This window comes from Vulpes vulpes, chromosome 12, assembly GCF_048418805.1.
Source record: "Vulpes vulpes isolate BD-2025 chromosome 12, VulVul3, whole genome shotgun sequence".
Taxonomy (NCBI): domain Eukaryota; kingdom Metazoa; phylum Chordata; class Mammalia; order Carnivora; family Canidae; genus Vulpes; species Vulpes vulpes.
The window spans coordinates 176,540,781-176,554,091 of NC_132791.1; positions in this window are offsets into that span (position 1 = coordinate 176,540,781).

Below are 13,311 nucleotides of genomic sequence, written 5' to 3' on the forward strand. Positions count from 1 at the left end.
TTTTGTGTGCATTAACAGGTATGATTTCAACTCATCTGGGTAAATACTAAGGAGTTTCCTGAGACAACCATGCTTAGAAACTCCCCAACTATATTCCAAAGTGACTGCACCATTTTGTATTCCCACCAGCAATGAATAAGAGTTCCTATCGTTCCATATCTTCACCAGCTTCTGATATTATTGGATTTTAGCCATGCATATTTGGGATGTATCCTACTTAGTCATGATATGTAATTTCCTATTCACTGTTAAATTCAATTTACTAATATTCTGTTGAGGACTTTCACATGTATGTTCAGAAGAGATGTGAGCCTGTTGTTTCCTTTTTTTTTTAAGTTTTTTTTTTTTATTATTTATTTATGAGAGACAGAGCGAGAGAGGCAGAGACACAGGCAGAGAAAGAAGCAGGCTCCATGCAAGGAGCCCAACATGGGAGTCGATCCCTGGTCTCTAGGATTGCGCCCTGGGCTGACAGCGGTGCCAAACCACTGAGCCACCGGGGCTGCCCTGTTTCCTTTTCTTTAATAATGTCTTTAACTGGTTTGGAGTGGGGAGAGGTTAGTATAATGGATGTGTTCCTTCATAGGATGTGTTAGAAAGTGTTCTCTGCTTCTAGTTTCTGTAAGAGGTCGTAGAGAATTGGTGTCATTTCTTCTTAAGTGTTTAGTAAAACTCACCAATGAAACCATCTAGAACTGTTGCTCTCAGTTTGGGAATTTTATTAAATAGTGATTCCAAATCAGTAATAGATATCACCCTGTTCAGATTATTTATTTCTTCTTGAGTTTTGGTGGTTCTGTCCAATCGGTCCGTTTTATCTAAGTTACCAAACTTCTGTCATAGAGTTGCATACAAAACTCCTTTATTATTCTGTTATTGTCCATGGGATGAGTAATGATCAGTTATTTTTTTTCGTATGATTTATTTTTTCATTTGAGAGAGTGCATGAGCATAAGTGGTGGGAAGGGGAGAGGGAGAGAGAGAATCCCCAGCAGACTCCCCCCTGAGCATGGAGTCTGATGCAGGGCTCTATCCTGCTGCTCTGAGATCACAACCTGAGCAGAAATCAAGAGTCAGACAGTTAACCAACTGAGCCACCCAAGCTTCCCAGAGTCATAATCAGTCCTATCAATATTTTACTTCATGCATTTTGATGCTGTGTTGTTAGGGACATGCATTTTAAGGACTGTTCTGACTTCTTAGAGAATTGACCCTGTTTTTGTTATGTAATACCTCTCTTTAACCCTAATAATTTTCGTTGTTCTGAAGTCTGCTTTGCCTGAAACATAGTTACTCCAGTTTTGTTTATATTGATGTTAGCATGGTAGAACTTTCTACAGCCCCTCCCTCTTTATCTATCTGTGTCCTTATACTTTAAACAGCTTATTGGGATCCCTGGGTGGTGCAGCGGTTTAGCACCTGCCTTTGGCCCAGGGCCGTGATCCTGGAGACCCGGGATCGAATCCCACATCGGGCCCCCAGTGCATGGAGCCTGCTTCTCCCTCTGCCTATGTCTCTGCCTCTCTCTCTCTCTCTCTGTGACTATCATAAATAAATAAAAATCTAAAAAAAATAAAATAAACAGCTTCTTTACAGATAAAATATAGTTGGGCCTTGTTTCCTTATCCACTTTGACAGTCCTTGTCTTTTAATTGGTGTATTTAGACCATTCACATTTAAAGTAATGATTGATACTTTGGATTAAAATCTACATATTTATAACTGCTTTCTATTTGTTGCCTTTCTTTCATTCTTTTGCTTTAACCTTCCCCTCTTTTTCTGCCTCTCTAGTTTTAACTGAGCACTTTATATGATTCCACTTTCTTTGCCCTCTAACATATCAATTACATTTCTTTTTTAAATTATTTTCCTGGCTGCTATAGACTTGCAGTATTTATTTACAATTAATCAAAATTCACTTTCAAATAATACCATACTCTCTTCATAGGTATTGCAGGTATTTTATAACAGAATATTCCTCAATTCCTTCCTCGCATCTTTGATAAAATTGATGTCACTGATTTCACTTAAAATCTCTTCCTAGGAGTGCCTAAATGGCTCCGTCCATTGGGCAGCTGTCTTTGGCTCAGGTCATGATCTCAGGGTCCTGGAATCAAACCTCATGTCAGGCTCCCTGCTCAGTGGGGTATCTACTTCTCCCTCTGCCTCTACTTGTTCCTGCATATTCTTTCTCAGATAAATAAATTAAATTTTTAAAAAATCTCTATCTAGGGCAGTCCGGTGGCTCAGTGGTTTAGCGCCGCCTTCGGCTCAGGGTGTGACCCTGGAGACCCAGGATCGAGTCCCACGTCGGGCTCCCTGCATGGAGCCTGCTTAAAAAAAAAAAAAAACTCTATCTAAAAATCACCCAATATGTTGTTGCTATTCTTGAACAATTATCTATGATATCAATTAATAGTAACGATAAAATATCTTATTTCACTTCATATATGTATATCTGAGTTTTTTACGTATCATTTTCCTTCTGTGAAGAATTTTTTGACATTTCTTGTAAGGCATGTCTACTATCAGCAATTTTCTTCAGTTTTATTTGTCTGATAAAGTAGTTTTCTTTTTTTTTTAAGATTTTATTTATTTATTTATGAGAGACACACAGAGAGAGAGAGACAGAGACACAGGCAGAAGGAGAAGCAGGCTCCATGCAGGAAACCTGATGTCGGACTCAATCCTGGGACCCCAGGATCAGGCCCTGGGCTGACCACAGCTCTAAACCACTGAGCCACCTGGGCTGCCCTCTCTTTTATTTTTGAAGGATGATTTCTCTGGATACAGAATTCCAGACTGGTGGGTCTTTACAAAAAAAAAAAAAACTTAGGGGCATCTGGGTGGCTCAGTTGGTTAAGCAACCAACTCTTGGTTTCAGCTCATGTCATGATCTCAGGGTCATGAGATGGAGCCCCCAGGCAGGCTCTACACTCAGCAAGGAGTCTGCTTGTCCCTCTCCCTCCCCCTCTGCCCCTCCTCTGACCCACTCTCTCTCTCTCTCTCTCAAAAAAGTAAATAAAGGAATGAATAAACAAATAAATAAAATCCTTTAGAAAAATACTTTAAACATTTCACTATAGTCCCTTGTTTGCATGGTTTCTGACAAGGAGTCCAATATAATTCTTACAGGGGTCCCTCTAGAGAGAAATCCCCCCCAACCTCCTGAATTCTTTCTGTCTTTGTTTTTTTTGTAGTTTGAGTATAATATGCACAGATGTGGTTTTTGGTGTTTATCCTTCTTGGTATTATCTGAGCTTCTTAGTTCTGTTACTTGGTGACTGACATTCATTTAGAAAATTCTCAGCATTATCACTTCAAGCTTCAAGTATCTCTTCTGCTTCTTTTTCAGTTTTTCCATTTGTTTTTCCCATTCTGTGTATGTTACACCTTTTGTAACTGTCCCACATCCCTTGGATATTCTGCTCCATTTTTTCATTCTTTTTTCAGTTTGGGAAGAGAGAGTATGGTGTTTGCTTTGATAGTATCCTATTCATTTTTATGAAGAAAATTTGATTCATAGATTTCAAACTCATAGTCCTAACCCCCAGTATCTCATAATGTAACTCTATTTGGAGACAGAATCTTTTTTTTTTTAAGATTTTATTTATTTATTTGAGAGAAGGAGTGAGTGAGTGAGTGAGTGAGTGAGAGACTACAGCAGGAGGAAGGCTGGAGGGAGAAGGAGACTTCCCACTGAGCAGGAGCCTGATGTCAGACTCGATCCCAGAGCCCTGGGATCATGACCTGAGCTGAAGGCAGACACTCAACCAACTGAGTCATCCAGGTGCCTGGAAACAGGATCTTTAAGGAGATAATTAAGTTAAGATGAGGTCAGTATAGTGGGTCCTAATCCAGTATGTTTGGTTCCTCACAAGAAGAAGAAATTAGGACATAGAGGGAAAGCAATGTGAAGACAAAGGGGGAAGGCATTCATGTACAAGCCACGGAGAGAAGCCTTAGAAGAAACCAACCATGCAGACACATTGATCTCAGATTTTCAGCCCCCAAAATTGTGAGAAAATAAATTTCCGTTGTGTAAGTCACCCAGTCTGTAGTACTTTTATGGCAGCCCCAGCAAACTAATACAAACACCAATCAGAAGATATGCCCAAGGACCCTAAAAACAAGTCTTTCCAATGTACATTCATATAACTACAGTACAGCACCAAATTTTTATTTTGAAACCATTTTCTTTCTCTTTGGCTATGTAGAAATAAACAGGGGAAGTAATTATAAGCAAAGAAAGTTAGACAGAAATTTATCTGCCACCATACAGATTTCACATGGCTCAAACTGCAGGCTGCTTCTTGGACACTGGGGATTTTTATAATCCCCAAATAATACCAACCAAGGTCAAAGCCAAGTCCCTGAGAATAGTTGTGGGACTATGCATAGCCTTATGGTATCTCATCATTTTCAGTCTCACAGGGACTGGCCAACAGGCCCACGTGAAAAGGGAAATCACATATAGAAGACTGGATGATAAGAGTCAGAAAAGTTGCAAAGAAGGAGTTGTACTGAGTATTTCTACAAGATCAACTACTAACTAGAGGAAGAAGCCAGACAATCCACTTCACTCTACAAGAGGTGCCAGTTGCCTCATGTGTGAAACAGAAGTATCAATCCATTAGCCGACCTCTGAGGCTTTTAACAGCTCCCAAACTTTATAAATAATAAAAGTAGAAGAGGATAATATCCAGTAAGAAAAATCTGTGATGACAGATTTAAAAGAAGCTTGAGTCAATTTCTCTATGGCATCCACATGACTTGGACAAGTCTATATGAAAATAACCAAAGGCAAAGCAGTGATCTCACTGCAGTGTAAGTCATACAATTGAAGTGGTATCAGTGAAAATGTCTGAATAAAACCTCTGAAAACTTATCCCCTCATAAAAGCAATGAAAAAATAATGGCAAAGATTGTCAGAACCAACTTTTTCAGAGCTCTGGATATTAAACGAAGACTTGAAGTAACCCAAGGAGTATTTGTTCAAGAAAAAAATAGCTAAATAGTCATAAGAGCAGCAAGTTTTCTGGTGTTTTTTTTTTAAAGATGTATTTATTTTAGAGAGAGAGGAGATGGGGAGGGACAGAGGAAGAGAGAGAATCTTCAAGCAGACTGCCCAGTGAACACAGAGCCTGGCACAGGGCTCAGTCTCATGACCCTGAGATTATGACCTATGCCAAAACCAAGAGTCCAATGCTCAACCAACAGAGTCACCCAGGTGCCTGGCTTTGTGGTAGTTTAGCCTACCCTCTAGTACCATCCTCCCCTGCCCATCTCACCAGTAGCCTTGGAAACCAACAGTCTGCATTCCTGGTGCCAGAGAGAGCAAAGGGCACTATCAGGAGACATACCCCAGAGGATGAGGATTGGCTATAATTTTCTTTTAATGGAATATAACAAGTGTTGACGAGGATTTGGAGAAATTAGAATCCTCATACATTGCTGATGGGGATGAAAAACTACACAACCACTGTGGGAGACAGTTTGGTGATCCCTCAAAAAGTGAAACATAACGGCGCCCAAGTGGCCCAGGGGGTTAAGCATCCACCTTTGGCTCAGGTCATGATCCCAGAGTCCTGGAATCTAGCACCAAGGGGGGGGGTGCGCTGCTCAGCAGGGAGCCTCCTTCTCCCCCTCTCTCAGCCCCTCCTCCAGCTGATGCTCTCTCTCTCTCTCTCTCTCTCTCTCTCTCTCTCTAACAAATAAATAAAATCTTTTTTTTTAAAGGTAAAACAGAGTTACCATGTGACTCAGCAACTCCACTCCTAGGTATAAACTCAAGAGAAATGTAAACATATGTGACACTAAAATTTGTACACAAATGTTCATAGCAGCATTACTCATAATAGCCAAAAAATGGAAACAAAGCAAGTGTTCATCAATTTATAAGTGGATAATAAAATGTGGTATAGCCAGCTGTGCAATGGAATATGATCCATCCACAAAAAGAAATGAAGTATTGACACTTGCTGCCACATGGATAAATCTTGACGTTTTTGCTAAGCGGAAGTAATCAGGCACCTTATATGACTCAGTTTACATGGAATATCCAGTACAGGAAAATCTATAGCTACAGAAAGTATATTAGTGGTTTCATCTTTTTGGATTAATGAAATATTCTGTAAGTTGCGCAACCTTGTGCACACACTCAAAATTGCTGAAATGCACTTTTTTTGAGAGAGAGAGAGCGCAAGAGCACACATGGGGGGATGGGGGCAGAAGAAGAGGAAGAAAGAGAATCCTAAGCAGACTCCATGCCCTGTGGGGATCCCCACGAGGGGTTTAATCTCATGACCCAGAGATCATAACTGGAGCCAAAGTCAAGAGTCAGACACTCAACCAACTAAGCCACCCAGCCACTCCTGAAATGTACACTTTAAAATGATGACTCTTGGGATGCCTGGGTGGCTTAGCAGTTGAACGTCTGCCTTTGGCTCAGGACGTGATCCCAGGTCTAGGATCGAGTTCCACATCAGGCTACTTGTGGGGAGCCTGCTTCTCCCTCTGCCTATGTCTCGGCTTCTCTCTGTGTGCGTCTCTCATGAATAAATAAATAAAATCTTTTAAAAAATGATGACTCTTATGGTATCTTATTTCATCTCAATAAAAACAACATACAATTAAACCAAAAATTGTTATGGGTTCCAAAAAATTGATCTTAACCATAGAGCAAACCAGCCACATCAATAGGAATAAATAAAACACCAGCACTATGGCTTCTCCTATTTTGACACATATTCTCAATCTTTCAAAAGTCCAATAGTGTTGCCAGTAAAGCATTTTCATTTTAAGCTTCATAATAAGCTGGTCCATTGTTGTCATCATTCCTTGCCTGACATGTGATTTTATTTTATTTCCACAACATAGTAAATTTTGATAGATCACAGTAATTTCAATCCATGAGGAACTTTCAACTGTAGGAGTGAATTAGAAAGATATTTTTATATTGCCTATTTAAGATAACAGGTCCTAGCACCATGCTTCGGGCAAAATACATCAAAAGAATGAACTGAAGGTTAAGTTTCCTTTTAGATCTCAATTTTTATAACATCACAAAAATTCTTGCCTAAAAGCAATCCAAATTATTCAACTGCAAGATATTCTATATGCACCTCGTTCAGCCTGAGGGAAAGAACAAAGTTAGTAGCTGGAGACACTTCTAAGGTTGAAGCACATTCATCTCCTCGTTATGCCTTTCTCAGTCACCAATCCCTGAACACGAGACACTAGTACCCTCAGAGAGAAAAATGCAAGGAAGGGCTCTTTGAAAAGTTTTCTATGATGTCGTATTTGCAAAGGTAATTCTCACATGAAAAAAGCAGTAAGAAATTCAAGAAATAAAATTTAAATACCGTGTCCAACAATTATTACCATTTTACTCTACCCAAATCAATTAAATTTAGCTCTCTAAATTAGTATTAGACAGCACTGAATCCCAATTTGATTTAAGTATATATATATATATATATATATATATATATATATATATATATATATATATAGTGCACCTGAGTGACTTAGCTGAGCATCTGCCTTTGGTTCAGGTCATGATCCTTAGGGTTCCTGGGATCGAGTTCCGCATAGGGCCCCCCACAGGGACCCTGCTCCTCCCTCTGCCTATGTCTCTGCCTCTCTCTGTGTCTCTCATGAATAAATAAATAAAATCTTTTTAAAAAATTAAATACTTTGTATACTTGTGCCTATTTTTTTAAATGTCTTGCTGTGATTATGAATGAAATGTGGGAATGACGAGTGGTTTGTCTGCCTCTAATGCAGTTTACCACAGAGCAGTGTTGATACTCAGTCCCAGAGGGCTCTGTGGGGATCTTCACCCAAAAGGGTTTATCTACTGAAATACCCAGACATCCTTATTACAAGATGATTCCAAATATAAAGGAATCGACCGACACATTATTCAGGAGCAACTTGGATCACAAGTTTCTATTTGGTCAGGTCTTCTTGGTATCAGTCTGTTTTGTGCAGGGTATGGAATTCACACACACACACACACACACACACCACTGGGATTGTGCAACACACCACAGTCCTGCTTAACAAATGCTTCTTTTAAAAAAAGAACTTTATTATTGGGATATAACTGACATATAAAAATTGCACACATGGGGTGGCTGGGTGGCTCGGTCAGTTGGGCATCTGCCTTTGGCTCAGGTCATGATCCCCGCATCAGGGTCCTTGCTCAATGAGGAGTCTGCTTCTTTTTTGCTCTCTCCTCCTTCTCCCTCTCTCTCAAATAAATAAATTTAAAAAGAATTTTTTTAATTGCACATATTTGATGCATACATCTAGATGAGTTTGTGCATTTGCATGTTCCCGTCATACCATCACTACAATAAGAGATTAAACATAACCATCACCTCCCAAAATTTCCTTGTGTTCTTTTGTGGGTTTTTTGTCTGTTTCTTACTGGTTTGCAGGGTTGGAACACTTAATATTAGATATATATTCTTAACATATTTTAACCTTCACGATGCCATATTGTTAACTATGGGCACTGCATTGAATAAATGCTTCATGACAATGCACATGACATCAGGTACTATTATAGAAGTTCATTTATTTACATAATCAATGACTTTGTATTGATCATTCAATTTGTACCAGGTCCTGTCTTGGCACTGGTGACAGGATGATGAACAGGAAAACAAGGTCCCTGACCTCATGCAGTTTTACATTTAAGTGAAGGGAGGGAGAAAGCAAACACAGCGTACATGAACAAATCATCTCAAATAACGGCTAAGTGCCATGAAGAAAATACAGTTGAATAGTAAGATAGGAAATGACCAAGCAAAACAATTTACAAAGGTTCACTAAAGTGCACAGAGAAAGTGGTCAGCTCATCCCACCTCCAGAGACCAAGGGAGCTCCTATATAGAGAATATTGTGGAAACATGACATATTCCAATAACAGATGTTTGAAGGCCAAGTAAAGAATCGATGTAATAAAAACATCCAACTCACATCAGGTTTATGCCTGAGGTCTGCTTTAAAAAGCCTCCCCTAAGATTTGGTGAGTATACCTTTATACACATGTAGCTCCATCTTGCTTCAGCCTTCAAGATTTTATTTATTTATTTAATTTAGAGAGAGAGAGTGCAAGTGAGGGGAGGAGCAGAAGGAGAGGGACAAGCAGACTTCATGCTGAGAGCAGAGACTGACAAAGGCTCAATCTCAAGACCCCAAGATCATGACCTGAGCCCAAATCGAAAGCCAATCGTTTAACTGACTGAGCCACCCAGGTGCCTCATCCTGTTTCAGCTTTCAAAAGGTATTTGCCTAGGGCAGCCCGGGTGGCTCAGTGGTTTAGCGCCACCTTCAGCCCTGGGCGTGATCCTAGAGACCCAGAATTGAGTCCCACGTTGGGCTCCCTCCATGGAGCCTGCTTCTCCCTCTGCCTGTGTCTCTGCCTCTCTCTCTCTCTCTGTGTCTCTTGTGGATAAATAAATAAAATATTTTTTTTAAAAAAAGGTATTTGCCTAAACACTGGCCACAATTCTGATACTTAGCAATGAGAAAAAGCCTACTTTCAATATTGCCTGGAAGACAGAATTCAAAAACTATAAATCCTGAAATGTCTCACTGAACTGCTACCACCATCACACTCAGAAGAAAAGGGATGTGATTTTCCAATCAACAAATTAACGAGGTCAAAATGCAATTGGAGAGCACAAAATTCGTTGCAAATTGTCTAGGTATAGATTATTTATAAACATTTCTTCCAAGACAGCTCTTTTAATACTTCACATGATATTAAGAAACAAACCTTCTCTTAATTAATATATTTCATGTACTTGATGCAATTCATAAACACCAATTTATAGATTTGTACAATAAAGGTAACTGCAGAAGTGAAGCAGGGGTATGATACTCCCTGCTATGTGAGAAGCTCAGCATGTTCAGTGAAGTAGCCATATTCCTTTGAAGGACTAAGGGTTAGGTAGAGAGACGGAGAGATGGATGCCAACTCAATCTCCTTGGGCATCTTCTTTTTTTTTAAGATTTTATTTATTCATGACAGACACATAGAGAGAGGCAGAGACATGGGCAGAGGGAGGAGAAGCAGGCTCCATGCAGGGAGCCTGATGTGGGACTCCGGAATCACACCCCTGAGCCGTTGGCAGATGCTCAACCACTGAGCCACCCTGGCGTCCCTCCTTGGGCATCTTCTGAAATACTACGACAGATAACATAGGTCAAATATTCCAGTTGATCTTTGTTCTTGGTCCTAATCTATTTGAGCTCCTGTAACAAAACACCACTTGTAACTAACAGACATTTACTTCTCACAGTTTTCTAGATGCTGGAAGTCTGAAGCCAGGGTGCCAGCATGGCCAGGTTCTGGCAAAGCCCCTCTTTTAGGTCATCGACTGTTGAATTCTCACTGTCTCCTCACCAGTTAAGGGGTTTTGTCCTTTCTAAGATATTGGCCAGAGGATCAGTCCCAAAGTTTTCTTTCCAAGATAATCCTAACCCATGTTCGCTTGTAATACTGGAACTTTGGGGAATATAATGATTACTTTTCATATTTTTCTTTGTTAATTTACAAGAGGCTGAGGTGAAACATATTATCTGAATTAGATTGTAATGGTTTATCTCAGTTTTAGCTGATCTCTGCTCTAATTATCAAGAGACAAGCAGTTCCTGGTTGGTGTCCATGTTGATCTCCTGCCCACATTCTGCAATCTCTCCATGCTTCAGCCATCGCCACCCAACCTGGGTGTGTGTGGACACATGTATCCCAGGCTGCAAAGAATGTTCCATGGGGAGACAAATAAAACAGTAAGTCTCCAATTTGCACTTGTCTTATATTAATAAATAAGAAAGAAATTAGACCTCTAATACTGACTTGGGAGAACAATCCTACTGTTTCTGTGTGAAATATGCAATATGCCAGGCTTGAAGAAACAGTGGAAGTTCACTGCAATGTTCGAATTTCCTGAACTGATCAAGAGAACATCAGGACTCAAATGTCTTCTGCTCCACTTAAATTAGCTCCAGCTCCATTATGACATAAAACAGGGATCTAATCGGACCTGATTTATAATCTGCAAAAAATTCAAAACTGTCAAAGGCTATGTCATTATTACCACAAGCTTCATAGTTTTGTGCATATTTTGTAATCTGCATCAATGTCTTCATAGTGCTACATGTGTATAGTTTATATATATGTATAAATATGTTGGATGTTTATTAAAACAACATAAAGGCTGTTCACCCAAAATAGTTTAGAGACTCTAGTCAGAAATACTATTTTAATATATATATAATGGAATATTACTCAGCCATCAGAAAGGATGAATATGTAGCATATACATTGATGAGGATAGAACAGGAGGGTATTATGCTGAGTGAAATAAGTCAATCAGAGAAAGACAATCATTATATGGTTTCACTCATATGTGGAATATAAGAAATAGTGAAAGGGACCATAAGGGAAGGAGGGGAAACTGAGTGGGGAAAAATTAGAGAGGAAGACAAATCATAAGAGACTCTTGACTCTAGGAAACAAAGAGTTACAGAAGAGGAGATGGGTGGGGTGGGGTAACTGGGTGACAGGCATTAAGGAGGGCACGTGATGAGATGACCACTGAATGTTATACCATATCTTGACAAATTGAATTTAAATTAAAAAAAATAAAACACCATTTTAATCATATCAACTACTTAATTGAAAACTATTATTTATTCTCCACTAGCTACAGGATATAGCCCAAAGCCTTATAGTAGCAAATCTGACGCTTCACGATGTGGTCCTCGTCCCCTTTCTTATCCTTATTTCCTACCACTCTTTTATTCCTGCTAACTGCATGGACCCACTCCATATTCTCTGATCTGGTTAAGATCTTTTGAGTATCTATCTCCCTCCATGTGATATTTCCACTATTGGGGGCAGACTGTTATTTGCACCCTTCTCAAGTAGAAAATTTCAACACATCTTTTGCACCCGGATGGATGGTCACCTGCTCTGTGAAGCATGCCACCTTGGTCACTGGAGGTCCGTGTCTGTGTTTCCCCCATGAGGACAGGAGTCCTCTGAGGCAGGAAACACATCTTACTCTTCTCTCTGCATGCCTTACACACCAGGCAGGAATGAATGTTAATCAATGCCTTCGTCAATATATCTAAATCCATTTAGAGGTGGAAAATTTGCCCTTAACAATTGTAAGATTTCTACTACTGCATCCTAGTGAGGAGAATGTCATAAATCAATCTATGACATGTATAATTGTAGGCAAAATATCTTGATAAATTTTACACTGAAGTAAAAATTCTGTGATAACAGATATAGGAATAAAGTAGAGCTCAACCAAACAGACTTATGTACCCAAACTAATACCAAATATATAATTTCAAAGATCTCTTAAAAGAACTTAGAAATTCTTTGCACCGGGCCTTTTCTGAAAACCGTCTCAGCTGTACAACATTGTCACCTAGTGGTAGACTTCAAAACACAGTAAGTCAATTCTGTTTTGGTATCAAAGACACACTCTAAGACCTTAGCTTCTGGCCATGGTGGAATAACATGAAATGAATTTGCCCTTCTGGGGGTCAGGGACGGATAAAATATACCACACAACTATTTGAAAGACACTGGACAATGGGCTATAAAAGACAGTAGTTCAAAGAAACAGGAAACAAACAAGGTCAGCCCTACAGTTGTCCCCAGATTGCCACCTTGAAAGAGATCCTAGGCCACAGGCAAGGAGGGTGGTGGGGGTGGGGAGATAGGCTCATTAGTGATAATGTGTCAAGATTTGCTTATCAGTTGTAATTGTGTCACACAAATGCAAGATGTTAATTACAGGAGAAACTGTGTTTATAAGAATTCTTTGTACTTTATGTTCATTTTTTCTGTAAACCTAAAATTGTATAGTGTGTGGGGGCAAGGTGTTTGGAGCTCTAGGGGTGTCCCTGGGCACCTAAATAAAGTTGTTTGAGAAAAGAGCATTAGTGATGGGATGAGCACTGGGTGTCATACTGTATGTTGGCAAATCGAACTCCAATAAAAAAATATACAAAAAAAAAATTTTAATTAAAAATAAAAAATAAAATAAAAGAGAAAAGAGCATTGGTCAGGGTTACTGTATTTGTCCCTCTCTCTCACCTCAGCTGAAGTCTGCCTGGCTGCCCTGCACTGGTTTGGTTCCAGACATAATGCTCTCAATGTTCTCTGAAGGTAATGATGTTCTGAATGTGAGGTGACTCTGCAGTGGCCTCTAGGCCTCAGGGGGTGTCCTGCTAGTCCTGGGGCCATTCGGTAGCAACAGCACTTCCAGGGTA